Raw genomic sequence first — 15,289 nt, forward strand, 5'->3', positions numbered from 1 at the left:
CTATGTGTCAGACCGGGGACTTATCAGCCAACCTGTTATTTTACTTTCTGTTAACTGGGAGTTAAAGTCTAACCGAGATACATGAAAATGGCCGTTACATATACAATTACGATCAATAATAACTGAAGGTGAAAAAAATAAACTATAAAAATCATTATCTTCCTTTTCACAATAAGCATGCCAGTACGTTCCTTCTAATTTGTAGATGCGGCTAGATATCCAATAAATAAGCAGTCTGTAGCTAAATTAGTTTTTCTGACTAAAATATTAAGTTGAATTCTTAGTTCCAGGTTGCAGAGTTATAATCTTATTTTGCCGTTGTAGTCTTTTTTTGGGGGGCTCGGCAAGTTTAATTTTAGTAGCAACTCATTTTCTAAATTTCCATACATATCATCTATTAAAATTTGAACCAATCAGAGACCAAAAATAATGGAAAGCCATATAATATATAGAACTTCATTCGCCAAGCCTACTTCGCATCCATACTGCTCTTGCTTTTAAGAAGACTAGGCGTGAAATAAAGTTACAATTTTAAAACATCAATATGATACCCACCTTTTGATTGCAAAAATATTCTCTATACTAGATGATTTTTGATTAAAATTATGGAGTTAATTGATTGACCAATTTGACGAAATAAAATGCTCACTAAAAGAAATTAATTATATATTTTCATAAAAAATATAATATAAAATATAAAATAATATAAACAGGCTTCTATGGAAAACTGTATTCACATTTCACAATTGCTTACCTTCTATAAATGTAGATTGTATTCCATTTGTACAATACCGCACAACACAAACGCAGGTTCAGTCCTTTACCGCATGCTTATTTCTTGTTGCACACTTTATTTAGTTCAACCCTTTTGTATGAATTGTTATTGTATTCAAAATATGTATGCACACATTTCGAACGCAGCAGATAGAATGTCGCCAATCATGTTTTTCAATTTACTAGAAAAACAAAAACCCAACGATCCGTTACGAGTTACTTCCTCAGACTGATCTCTCCATCACGTGTTATTGAAAAATACACATTCTCTTGTTCTCTTTTCGCTATTTCTATCCATCGCTCAAAACTACTCTATTTCAATCAAAAAGGTGATTGAATCAAACACATGTTTAATTGGGAACGGAACAATTTTCAATCACGTTGTTACGCGCAGTTTTTCCTTTTTTCTTCTAATCCGAAATTTGGATATTACACGGTCACAAGGTCAAAAGGTTGATCTTTGGCTAGCTCAGCTAAATGTTGTGTGGTTTTCTTTGACCCACGTACTCCGTCGCGTAAACATAATAAAATTAAAAATTCGTATTCCTGAGACACATATATAGGAAATAAAAACAGATAACGCAAAAAGTCTACACCCAGAAAAAGGTGACCCCTTCTTTAAGTTAAAATGAACTCATTGTGAAGAAAGTTGAACTTCGTATAGCGCCAAACACATTTTTATTTTTTTGAACGATGTGATTTTCGTTGAAATTAGGTAGAATGCATTCCATATATTAGTTAAAATTTTCCTATATTTATGTACCCTTATACTACAGAATGAAAAAATTTAACTGAAGTGAATTCATATATGGAATGATTTTATTGAACCTTCATTCATTTGGACAAATCTTACTTATTTGTGGTAAACCTTTTTACTTCAAACTTACAACTGCTTACCTTCGTTTTTAAATAAATACATTTTTATTTATTTATATAGGCAATTTTTTCTTCAATAAAATACACTTTTTATTAATATATTAAATATATTTATTAAGAATCAACAGCATCGACTGGCCTTGAAATATTAGTTTATTATTCACTATTTCCAATTTCCATGTCATCAACTGTAAAACGCGTTTTTTCTTCTTCTGGTACATTTCACTTTTAATAAGTTGCTGCGTAACGATTTTGTCCTCCTTTTACAATGTCAATACCTACAAATATAAAAATAAACCAATTTTTTCCCCAAAAAGTTAGTGTCACCGAATGTTACCTGTTAATTGAAGATTCCAAAATGAAGACGAATGAAGGGGTTGTTATTGTGTTTTCTTTCTTTATACACCAACAAACGTAATTTTTTCTCACTAATTTAAAATAACAAATATTTTATATATTTTATTTGTTATTTATTATATTATTTTACTATATTATTTTTTAACAATCCCTCCGTATACCATAACAACGCGATTCCAACTAAAAAAAACAACCCACGCGCAGACATATCGATTACATCGATGACAGGTATCGATTACAGGTAGATAAAAGAAATATAGGAAAATTTCCTATATTCCAACAAGTGTGTCTCCTTAAGTTTTAAAAGGATTGAATACTTCTTAGTACGAATGAACTAAAATATTTTTCTACGCCAAGTGTTATTCGTATGTATGATAAGCTTTCTATAATAAAGGAAGTCAGAATTATCATTTTATAAAAAATTTTACTAAATTTGAGGAAACTTGGTTTTAGTTCATATTTTGTTTATTTTTACGAATGCTTTGTTATCAGTGAATAAAATTTTCTTGTTCAGTAGTAAATTCTTATACCCAGCGAGGAAATCAGTATTAGTAAACTTCCATGTCTCATTCTAGTTAATGAACTATTCCTAACTGCTTTCAGTTTAGGATTTTTATCCGGGAGCAAATCTCTGTTCTCTTCCACATGTCTTCTAAGATCGTTATAATCATTGTAATCAAACTCCTTAGATGATAACTCAATCTCAGGAAATATTTTGGTGAAATCCAATGAGTCAACGACGAATCGCGACAAGGCGTCAGTCACAACATTTAGAGATCCCTTCCGATGCTTCATTCGAAAGTCAAACCCTTGTAACCTTAGGCTCCACTTGACCAGGCGACCGCTTAAGTCCTTTTGCGACATTAACCACAGTTTTGTTGTGCTTGGCGATTTTGCAGCGTTGACATTCCAACAACCTCGAGCCCATTCATTAATATCTTTATTCATCGAAGTCCAATAAAATTCCTTTGTGATCAGTTTACGTGTTGCTCGTATTCCCGAATGTGAAATGTTTGCTTACGGAATTCGTTTGGAAGAAACGGCCGGGAAACTCCAGTTGAGACGTCGCACCATATCTTAATATTGTTTTTGAGTACTGTTACCTTTCTTATTGAATATAGAATTAAGTAAAGAACCTATTTGTGTTTACTTCAACGGTTTATTAAAAAAGAAAAAAAGAGTGATCTATAGTTGACAATGATGGACAAGAAGTTAATCGAAAAGGAGAGGATAACAAGGAATAATGAATGTCAAATTAGTGATGAATAAATTGATGTTTCCGGATATTCCAAAAAGTTACAATAGTTCTCCCTCCCTTATTCTCATGGCCGTTGATGACATACATAGTCACCAAAATAGGCTGGAGCTCGACGGCGCTGAGTTGTTGTTGTAACAGTTTTTAATGTAGTTTCATCCATTTTGTTCTATGCTTGTGTAGTTCAGCTGGTAGCCAGATCAAGGAACTCTGCGACAAGGATGGGGTGTGTCCAGAGCATAAGCGTAGGAAGGCCTCTGGGGAGGGGGCTTAGACCCCCCAGAAAAATTTTAGCCCCCCCAGAATTTGAAACTCTATTTATGATTTTCCATTTTTCAATAAATGTCAATAGTTTTTTTAATTTTTATAAAAATTAAACAAGTATATACAATCGCACAAAGTTCCGCTAAAGACTTCCATGAACAATCGAATTACTTGGTTTGTGGTAGCAGTTGCCGATGGCAATGTTTGAAGTCAGATATTTATGAAATAAAGCTGTGGTTGAACTTATGATTGATTTAGTTTCATAAATGAATATCTTAATAATGCTGTAAAAAAGCGTTGCCAAAAAAGTAGTGAAAATGTTCTTTTTGGGTCTAAAAGTGGTGCAAAATTGGCGGAGAAGCAATGAATGTAATATGAGCTTGTCATAGGACAAATGTCCACCATTTCAATAGCCGTTGCACTGCATTTGCATCACTTCTTAAGGTGATATCCGAATTCAGTGTTTTGAATGTGAATTAAAAAGTTTTGTGATATTTTCCCAAATAAATAATTTTTATATTGTTTTTATAATTTTTAATGCATTCTGACGCTTGTTTGAAACGTTTTTCCTCGAATAATTTCCAAAATTTCGATTTTTCTATCATGGATTTATCAGTTTTGTGGCAAAGTTTGAATAATTTGTACCAATTTATTTATTCGTACTCTTTTTAACTATTTGAAAAAAAGAAAACAAAAAATTACACATTAAAATATGAAAGTAAGTAAAATATGTAGTTAAAATAATTGAGGACATTTTTGGAAGTACTTTTAAAGTTGTGCCTTTAGAACAACTCACATTTTTTTTTGCTGGGAAAAGTGTGGAACTACTTTTAGTTGCTTTATAATAAATTAATTGTCGAGTTATTTTGATGTCTAATTTTTTATTCAATTTTATGAAATAAAACATTAATTGAACCTATAAGTTCAGTCTATAAATTTTTAGCTAGGGGGGCTATAGCCCCCCCTAGGAAAATTGTCTAGCTACGCTAATGGTCCAGAGTGATCTGGTAGTGAGACGGGTAGGCTTAGCTGGGCAAGCAAAAAGGTGACGAGTGTCATGTGGCCCTTGATTACATACGGGACACACGTCAGCTACGCTGCTATCAATCACTGATAAGTATGAATTGAGGCGGCTGCACTTGCCTGATCTTAGTTGGGCCAAAACTACCCTTGTCTGCCGTGGGAGGTCTCTCTCCTCCGGTGCAATGGGCGGTGGTCGGACTCCGAGAACAGGATTAACCTTGTAGCTTCTCACCGCTTCAGTTACAGTATCCTCATGAATCCTGTTCAGGCCTGTCTGGTATGCTGCCTGATCTAGAGGCTCTCTTTTGTAGCGCTGGATCTCTGGCTCTAGAAGGTGAAGATCAACCCTTACATTCCTGGGTGGAGGTTGTCTATCCACAAGATGGTGATTCGGATGACAACTTCGATGGCAACCCAAGAGGTACTGCTTTGACAGCATGTAGTTGTGTCGACGCACTGGGATGATCTTGGTTCCCGCATAAAGGTGATCCAGGGGTGTACTGCGGAGACATCCTGTTGCGGTTCTAAGGGCAGCGTTCTGACAGGTCTGTATGTTATTCCACTGCGTATCGCTCGTTTGAGGTGTCCACACTGGCGCTGCATAGTTTACCACTGACCGGCCAATTGCCTTATATGTAGTTAACAAGGTTTCTTTGTCCGCATCCCAAGTGCTGCCGGCAAGCGACTTGAGGACCTTGTTTCTACCGCGAAGCTTATCACAAATTGCAGTGGCATGGGCGGACGACTTATAAAGGCTGTCGAATGTGACCCCGAGAATCTTGGGGGTAATTTGTTGTCGGAATTGTTTCGCCATCGACTCTGACATTCAACTGCCTGCGTACTTCCGCCGTCCATGTAGTGAAAAGTGTGGCTGAGGATTTGGTGGGAGATATCCTCAAATTTCTTGAAGTGAAATAACTGGTAAGATCAGCGAGGTAGACATTTAATCGATCGCAAATGTCATCAACAATGGGCCCGGATGCCATGATTGTGCAATCGTCCGCATAAGACACAATCTCGACGCCGTCAGGAGGGGGTGGAATCTAGGACAGGTAGATGTTAAACAGTGCCGGAGATATCACCCCGCCCTGGGGAACTCCCTGTTTAACTCTACGGGGTTTTGACTTCTTGTCCCTGAATTCCACGTACGACTGGCGTCCACGCATATAATTAAGAACCCAACGCTTCGCCCCTGCCGGTAGGGACGTGTTCTCGATGTCCTCGAATAATGTGGCATGGTTGACCGTATCGAACGCTTTCGATAGGTCAAGCGCCACGAGGACCGTCCTATGACACGGCTTGGGCTGGTTAAGTCCCCTATTGATATGTGTCGAAATGACATGTAAGGCCGTCGTCGTACTGTGTACCTTACGGAATCCATGTTGATGGTGGGCAGCTGGAAAATTCTCCACAAGGCTGGGGAGGAGTAGTGCCTCAAGTGTCTTGGCTACTGGCGAGAGAAGGGATATCGGTATGTACGATTCACCTTTACTCGAATCTTTGCCTGGCTTCAGTAGTGGAATCACTCTTTCCATCTTCCAGACATCGGGTATAATGAGTGATTCCAAGGACAAATTGAGGAGTCTGGTCAGGTACTCAACTCCCAGTATTCCCAGATGCTTCAGCATTAGCATTGAAATTCCGTCGGGGCCCAGCGCCTTATATGGTTTCGCGCTGTTGATGACATTGGTAACTTCGGCAGCGGTAAATTTTTGTGTGTCGTCGGCTCGGAGACCACGTATGCGACGAGTGGCTCTCCTTTTCGCTCTATCACTCTCGGGATGCTCGACAAACAGTCGGTTGAAGTATTTGGCGCATCTCTTCGGATCAGTCACAGTCACGTCGCCAAAGGTGATTGAAATCCCATCATCCCTTGTAGCGGGGTTCGAGAGGGCTCTCACTGTTGACCACAATTTACCAGTCCCTGTGCCTAAATTACATTGCTTCAGGTGCTCTAACCAAGTGTTCCTCTTGTGCTCGTCGACTATCTTACTAATCTCTAGATTTAGTTCTCTGATTCTAGGATCAGCAGGGTTAGCACGACGGCGTTCATCACGCTCGTCTGCGAGTCCCGCCGCTTCGGCTGGGAAGTTGGGCCTCACTTGGGCAATTCGACCAGCGGGTATGAAGCGAGCGGCTGCTGCGTTGATGATGTCCCGGAACGCCCTCTGGGCAACATGAACATGAGAGGGGGACGGGAGCTCACTGAAGCGGCGATCGGTGTTTCTCTGAAGCCTTCCCAGTTGGCTTTCTTGTGATTGATAAACGTCCGGCGTTCAGAGGTTATGAAATCGGAGGGTCGGTTAATGGTGAGAATTATGGGGAGGTGGTCCGATCCCAATGAAATGACGGGTTGCCAGGAAACGTCATTTATCAGACCAGGCGACGCTAAAGATAAATCTGGCGAACTGCTGCAGTCACCCATAATTCTCGTGGGGGCCTCTTCGTTCACCGTGCAAAATGTGGAGTCATCTATCTGCTCTGCCAAAGCTATGCCTCTCTGGTCAATACCTAGGGGTGAATGCCAAAGTTCATGGTGGGTATTAAAGTCTCCTAGAACCAATCGGTTATGCCCGCACAATAGCCACTCAATGTTTGGGCAATAACCTGGAGCACAGCTACCAACCGGCGGTATATACACATTGTATAGCTCTATCTCGGCAGCCCCAGACTTGACTGCTACCCCCATACATTCCATATACGGGTCACTAGTGTCTGGCACAAGCGGGATAGGTCTATACTGCACGGAACGGTGTATTATGAAAGCCAGGCCACCACCTCCACTTCTTGTGCGATCCTTTCGAAGCACATTGTCGCTGAGTTGTCCTTCGTAATGGTGGTGGTCCATGCGATGAAACCGGTGTCCTTAGAGAATCTGGTGGTTCTGCATCCCGAGTTGTGTTAGAATCGCTAGATGATGGAATTTGGACTAAGTCTTGCAGATCTATTTCTGGATTTGTTGAGTAGGTGTTTTGTTCGGGTTTCATAGTATTACCAGTTTGTTGTATACTTGTTGATCGCAACTGGTTTATGTGACGTTTTAAGATATACCCATCGTCCAGCTTCACCAAATAGTTTAGATGACAATATTTTTAGAATTGTTTCCAATTTCCAAATATTATTCTTGGTATTTCAATAGTAACGAGCTTGAATCCTGTCTCCCTCTTTTAATTGTCTTGCCGAACATTTACTTACAGGTGTTTCAGTTTTAATGAGTTGGGGTTTCAAAGCGTCTAATTGGATACGGATTTGTCTTCCTAAAAACATTTCGGATGGAGATTTGCCATTAGCAAGGGGTGTGGCTCTGTATCGAAATAAAATTTCACGTATTTTCTGCTTCATAGAACTGCTTCATAGAACGTGTCATCTGCCATTGCCTTTAGACGATTTTTCAAAGTTTGAACATTACGTTCAGCCAATCCATTCGTAGCTGGATGACCCGGTGCTATAAATTTTTGAAGTATACCACGCTCTTTACAAGGTTAGGTTAGGTTATGTGGCAGCCCGATGTATCAGGCTCACTTAGACTATTCAGTCCATAGTGATACCACAGTGGTGAACTTCTCTCTTATCCTCTTTACAAAATTCATTAAATTCGGAGCTTGTAAATATTGTTGCATTGTCCGAAACAATTACTTCGAGGTACCCGTGACGAGCAAACAAATCGCTAAGCATTTCCATGGTTGATTGTGATGTTGAGCATGAAGATGTAATTCCAATTTCTGCCCATTGTGATTTGGCACACATAACAACTAAAAAGAAAAACTTTTGAAATATGCCAGCATAGTCCATATAAATTCTTTGCCAGTTATCGTTCGGTTCCTTTGTAATGTATGTAATTTGGCTTTAGGTGGATTTGAAATTACTTTGCTCCATTGATAGCATTCTTTCATTAATTTCTCGATATCTCTGTCAATTAATTTCCAATAAACGTATCTGCGAGACAGCTGCTTCATTTTAGATATTCCCATGTGTGTTTGATGAAGTTCCGTTAAAACGGCTTTCTGTAAAGAGATTGGCACAACTACTCCCTGCCCATAAATACAATTCTATTATTGATGGTGAACATTGTATCACTTATGGTGTTTGTCTCAAGATTTTTCAAAATAGTTGATAATTCTGGATCTTTTTGTGTTTCTGTTTGCATTGTTTTAAAATTTAAATGCAACGATGAAATTTGGTGTATTGTTGATTCGAAAATTTGGTCGACTTCTTCGTTAATTGATACTTATATGATTTTAACTTATATGATTTTACCGCAGCTCTCGATAAACTATCTGCATTGGTGTTTTCGCTACCCCTTTTATATATAACTTCATAGTTAAAACCGGATAGGAAAACGGCATACCTCTGCAAACGGGCGAATGTCATTTGTGGCAATTTTGCGTTTTGGTGGAAAATACGCACTAGAGAGGTTGGTTAACCGTAATTAACGTAAATTTGCGGCCAAATAAATACTGATAAAAGTAGTCGACAGCAAAAACAATTGCTAAAGCTTCTCGGTCTATTTGTGAATAGTAGCTTTCAGCATTTGTAAGTGACCTTGAGGCAAAAGCAATAGGTCGCTCTTGATCTTCTACTACGTGTGACAACACACCAGCTACCCCTGTGGGGCTAGCGTCACCAGCCAATACTAAAGGATAAGACGGAGCATACGGCACAAGAACTTTATCTCTGGCTATTTCATTTTTGATTTTCTCAAAGGAAATGTCGCACTGCCGAGACCACTCAAATTTCGCATTTTTCCTTGTAAGATTACGCAGCGGTGCGGTAATTGATGAACAGTTGGGCACAAACCTAGAATAATAGGTCACCATTCCCAAGAATCTGCGCATATCATCAATAGACTTTGGCTTTGGCATATCTGTAATTGATAGGTTAGGTTAGGTGTCAGCCCGATGTATCAGGCTCACTTAGACTATTCAGTCCATTGTGATACCACATTGGTGAACTTCTCTCTTATCACTGAGTGCTGCCCGATTCCATGTTAAGCTCAATGACAAGGGACCTCCTTTTTATAGCCGAGTCCGAACGGCGTTCCACATTGTATTGAAACCACTTAGAGAAGCTTTGAAACCCTCAGAAATGTCACCAGCATTACAGAGGTGAGATAATCCACCGCTGAAAAACTTTTTGGTGTTTGGTCGAAGCAGGAATCGAACCAACGACCTTGTGTATGCAAGGCGTGCATGCTAACTATTGCACCACGGTGGCTCCCTATCTGTAATTGATATAATTTTAGTTTTTGATTTTGCTTTATGGTATGGCCCAAAAATTATATTTCCTCTTTGAAGAAACTACATTTGTCTTGATTAAGGTGTAAATCATATTTACGTAATTGTTCCAAGCATTTCGATAAGTTTTCAGCGGATTCTGATTTGGAGGCACCATGTACAAGGATGTCGTCAAAACAAACCTCTGTTTTCGGTATATTTTACAATAGTTGATTGATTATTCTGTTAAATTCAGATGGTGCTGTTTTTATACCGAAAGACCAGACGGTTTACTTTGTATGTACCTCTATGTGTGGACATTGTTTGCACCTTACTCGACTCTTCATCCACCGGTTTGTGAAGATAGGCTTTATACAAGTCTAGTGTGCAGGAAATTTTGATCCTCGCAAGCTGTTGAATATATCTTGAATTTTCCTGATTCCACGAGCCTTTCGTTAACGCCAACTTTATAGCCTACGCACAAGCGAACATTTCCGTCAGCCTTTGGAATGATGACCAAGGGGGAACCCCAGTCACTGACTTCAAGTTTTGAAATGACGCCGGCCGTTTCCAGTTGGTCTAGTTCTCGGTTCACTTTTTAGATAAGGGAATGTGGAATTTCTCGCTCCCTATTAAAAATTGATTTTGATCCCTCGCGCAGCTTTAACGATACCACAAATTCCTTTACACAGCCAATCTTGGGTTAAAATATGTCGCAGAATCTAAAGGGTGATTCTTTTGAGGTTAGGATTTTCATGCATTAGTATTTGACAGATCACGTGGGATTTCAGACATGGTGTCAAAGAGAAAGATGCTCAGTATGCTTTGACATTTCATCATGAATAGACTTACTAACGAGCAACGCTTGCAAATCATTGAATTTTATTACCAAAATCAGTGTTCGGTTCGAAATGTGTTTCGCGCTTTACGTCCGATTTATGGTCTACATAATCGACCAAGTAAATAAGCAAAATTGCCGCATTTGGAGTGAAGAGCAACCAGAAGCCGTTCAAGAACTGCCCATGCATCCCGAAAAATGCACTGTTTGGTGTGGTTTGTACGCTGGTGGAATCATTGGACCGTATTTTTTCAAAGATGCTGTTGGACGCAACGTTACGGTGAATGGCGATCGCTATCGTTCGATGCTAACAAACTTTTTGTTGCCAAAAATGGAAGAACTGAACTTGGTTGACATGTGGTTTCAACAAGATGGCGCTACATGCCACACAGCTCGCGATTCTATGGCCATTTTGAGGGAAAACTTCGGAGAACAATTCATCTCAAGAAATGGACCGGTAAGTTGGCCACCAAGATCATGCGATTTGACGCCTTTAGACTATTTTTTGTGGGGCTACGTCAAGTCTAAAGTCTACAGAAATAAGCCAGCAACTATTCCAGCTTTGGAAGACAACATTTCCGAAGAAATTCGGGCTATTCCGGCCGAAATGCTCGAAAAAGTTGCCCAAAATTGGACTTTCCGAATGGACCACCTAAGACGCAGCCGCGGTCAACATTTAAATGAAATTATCTTCAAAAAGTAAATGTCATGGACCAATCTAACGTTTCAAATAAAGAACCGATGAGATTTTGCAAATTTTATGCGTTTTTTTTTTAAAAAAAGTTATCAAGCTCTTAACAAATCACCCTTTACTTTTGATTGAATCGATATCGAATGTTTCTTTATCATCTTTTGAGTTGATGGAATTGACACTATTTAAATCAATACTAAATTTTCGAATCCATGTTCGACCAAGGATCGGTATGCACTCTTCTGGAACTATATACATTTCATCCGTCATGATTTTTTCATTGTACTTACCCTCCACAGCAAATTTCCCATCGGGTATGAAAACATTTTTGGTGTACGAGCGGAATGCCATGTTTGTGGGCAAAAGAGTGGTATTAAACTTACTCTGTGAAAATGTATCTATAGGCAAAAATGTAAAATCAGATCCGGTGCCGACTTCAAATTTTATTGGCGTTCCTTGAATGTTCACTGTTACATAATATAGATCGCTGCTCAGTGACTCACTGTGATTAACTTCCTCCACATTCAGAACCCCATAGGAATGCACGTCCTCAATTTGATCTTCATAGACTTGGTTGACTTTAATTTCCCTCATGCGGACCTTTATGCATACCTTACGTTCAGCCAATCCATTCGTAGCTGGATGACCCGGTGCTATAAATTTTTGAAGTATACCACGCTCTTTACAAGGTTAGGTTAGGTTATGTGGCAGCCCGATGTATCAGGCTCACTTAGACTATTCAGTCCATTGTGATACCACAGTGGTGAACTTCTCTCTTATCCTCTTTACAAAATTCATTAAATTCGGAGCTTGTAAATATTGTTGCATTGTCCGAAACAATTACTTCGAGGTACCCGTGACGAGCAAACAAATCGCTAAGCATTTCCATGGTTGATTGTGATGTTGAGCATGAAGATGTAATTCCAATTTCTGCCCATTGTGATTTGGCACACATAACAACTAAAAAGAAAAACCTTTGAAATTTTCGAATCCATGTTCGACCAAGGATCGGTATGCACTCTTCTGGAACTATATACATTTCATCCGTTATGATTTTTTCATTGTACTTACCCTCCACAGCAAATTTCCCATCGGGTATGAAAACATTTTTGGTGTACGAGCGGAATGCCATGTTTGTGGGCAAAAGAGTGGTATTAAACTTACTCTGTGAAAATGTATCTATAGGCAAAAATGTAAAATCAGATCCGGTGCCGACTTCAAATTTTATTGGCGTTCCTTGAATGTTCACTGTTACATAATATAGATCGCTGCTCAGTGACTCACTGTGATTAACTTCCTCCACATTCAGAACCCCATAGGAATGCACGTCCTCAATTTGATCTTCATAGACTTGGTTGACTTTAATTTCCCTCATGCGGACCTTTATGCATACCTTGCCCACGTGACCGGCCTTACCACACTCTGTGCACTTGAGGTTATGTTTCTTGCTTCAGCAATCTTTAGAGTACCTCTTCCGCACCTGAGACATAATCCATCCAAACCCAAAGCTCTAAAATTGGCTGGTCATGTATTTTTATTATTTTTTATGATGTTTTTGATTAGATTTAGATATTTTATTAATTTCGGAAGACGAAGGTTGTACGACTCTTGAGAGTTCTCTTGAATCTGACTTGGCAACCTATAAAGAGATTGCTTTGATACCGTGTCTGCAAAATCAGAAACTTGTTGTTGAGACTGTAACAGGTATTCTCGAATGGTGTTATCTTTTATTCCACGAATGAACTGAGCACGAAGGAATATGTCCGCCACTGACTTTTTGCATAAACAATTAAATTCACAATCACCTATATCTGATTTTAAAGTCGCAACATATTCCGCTATTGATTGCTCAGCTGCTTGATATTTTGATAAAAATTGATGTTGAGACACCAAGACGTTTTTTTGAGGTAATAAATGTTGTTGCATTGTTTCCAACAGTTCATCATAACCTAACCCAATAAACTCAGGATGAGCGTTTTTCAAATGCAACAACTTTTCAGTTTGAGGGTAAATATAATTTTCAACATAAATTCAACTTGACTTGAAGTAGCTCATCTTTAAATTGTTTGCGAATTACTTCCAATTTGCCAAAATGTTGACGAAATCTTTGAAAAGGTGTTGAAGATAACACTAGGTCACAAATAACAAAATTTTCTCTGTTATTTATTTCTAGCATACTTTTTCCCATTGATTTTGACCTACTAAACACGAAAATGAGTTTTAAAAAATTTTCTGTCGATTGGTTTTCGAGATACGAGTTTTTGAACTTTTTTTTTAATTTTTGGAGGTACACTTACAATTTTGAGCATATCTTTCGTCTTCTTTGACCTATTTGATCCTACTACTACTCAAATTAAAGAAAATTGAGCCGTCTACAACTCATTCTCAGAAAATTTTCAAATCGGGTAAGTAGTTTGGATGTTGGCGGCTTAAAAAGGTTAAAAAACGGCGTTTTTTTAGTAAAAATGTGGCAGAAAAAACCGTATAAAAATTCATATAAAATATAAAACACGATGCTAACAAGAAATAAAAAAATTGCAAGAAATAAAAAAAAATGGAAAATTTTAGACAAATAACCAAGTAGTTTATAAAAATAGGTAAGTGAAAATAATAAATGAAATAAAACTTTAAGGAAGTCATCTCTTTGCAGAAAACTAAAATTATGGATTCTACGTTCTTGAAAACATTAAAAAGCTGACCGATGAAAATGATGGTGGACAATTAACTGGAACTGCTTCAAATAGTTTATAATAATTGGTACGTCAATATGAAAAATTAAATCAACACTTTAGAGAAGCCACTAAATTTAAATCTCTTTGCAGAAAACTAAAATCTTTGGACGCTACATTCTTGCAAACATTAAGAAGCTGACCAATGAAAAATGAGTGGCTTATCGACAATAAAAAGTTTCCAGAAACATTGCAAGCACAACTTCTGGATGAAATGTGCATCACATCGTCAGTTTAATTCATATGCTATTATCAGTTTAAAATGGATATTTTGTGAATTCCTTCTGCTGGAAATCAATTCTAACTGCGGTCCAGTACGTTCCTAATTTCAAATTACCCGCATGTCAATAAATTTTAATGCTGTTTTATGACACCAAAAGGAAGGAAATCGAATTATCAATGCAAAAGTGTTTACTAATAATGTTTAAGATATTTAAAGTTTTGTTGTTTGTTTTTTGTTTTTTTTTTTTGTTCTTATTTGTTGATATGTTTAATAAGATTATTATTTATCAATTGGTATTGTAGTGTATTATGTAGTGTAGTGTATTATTATATATTTTATTTTGATGAAAATGAATAAATTATACAAAATTCATAGAATTTTGGCTTTGACTACCAATTTGAAGTGGGGATATCATTCATACAAATTTAGGTTGAAAAGTATTTGCAACGATGTTAATTTTGAATTTGACTCGCATCGAAAATTGTTTGACAAATTATTGAGTAGCGATGCATTTCAATTTGAGGATAACACTTGAGATATTATTGCTAATGTGTTGAATTTCACTGTTGAGGGTAATGTCTGTTTTTTGTTGAGAACGCGATTTTCTCAACAATTTCTCAACTTGAATATTACCCTAATCCTTTGAAAAACTGTTTGAAAAATTGTTGAAATTTAGCATTTTTATTTGTGTTTTTCATTTAGTTTGTGTTTATTGGGAAATCACTAACTGTCCTGGGAGCCACGAGTGCTGTTACAATGTTAAAATGTTTAGCACCTATGGAATTCAGCAATAAATTTGTGCAATCTTCCTTATTTGTGTATATGTTTTTCATTCGTGTGTAATTTTCAAAGCGAAGAATATAGTTTTTGAATGACTCTTTTGATGTGTCCAGTAAGTCGAAGTTTGGGGCAAGAGCGGCGTTTGCTCCTAAATTTATTTGATTTGATGTACCAGCAGTGGTACTGGAAAGGGAATTGGACATTTTTTCCAAGATTTTCTATTGAACCTCCATACATTTTTTAAACTGCTCCGCATCCATTTTTTC

General features: G+C 37.8%; 2 long non-coding RNA genes across 2 annotated transcripts; one reads left to right on the forward strand and one right to left on the reverse strand.

The window, feature by feature from the left end:
• Positions 1-1,672: 1,672 nt before the first annotated feature.
• On the reverse strand, positions 1,673-2,113 carry LOC142237951 (uncharacterized). Its single transcript, XR_012722602.1, has 2 exons — positions 1,988-2,113; positions 1,673-1,928 (listed from the first exon to the last, which is right to left on the reverse strand). It is a non-coding gene; the product is annotated as an uncharacterized LOC142237951 (long non-coding RNA).
• An 11,826-nt stretch (positions 2,114-13,939) lies between these two features.
• Positions 13,940-14,620, forward strand: LOC142237950 (uncharacterized). Its single transcript, XR_012722601.1, has 2 exons — positions 13,940-14,048; positions 14,114-14,620. It is a non-coding gene; the product is annotated as an uncharacterized LOC142237950 (long non-coding RNA).
• The last annotated feature ends 669 nt before the right edge of the window (positions 14,621-15,289 follow it).

Source organism: Haematobia irritans, chromosome 5 (assembly GCF_050003625.1).
Source record: "Haematobia irritans isolate KBUSLIRL chromosome 5, ASM5000362v1, whole genome shotgun sequence".
NCBI classification, from domain to species: domain Eukaryota; kingdom Metazoa; phylum Arthropoda; class Insecta; order Diptera; family Muscidae; genus Haematobia; species Haematobia irritans.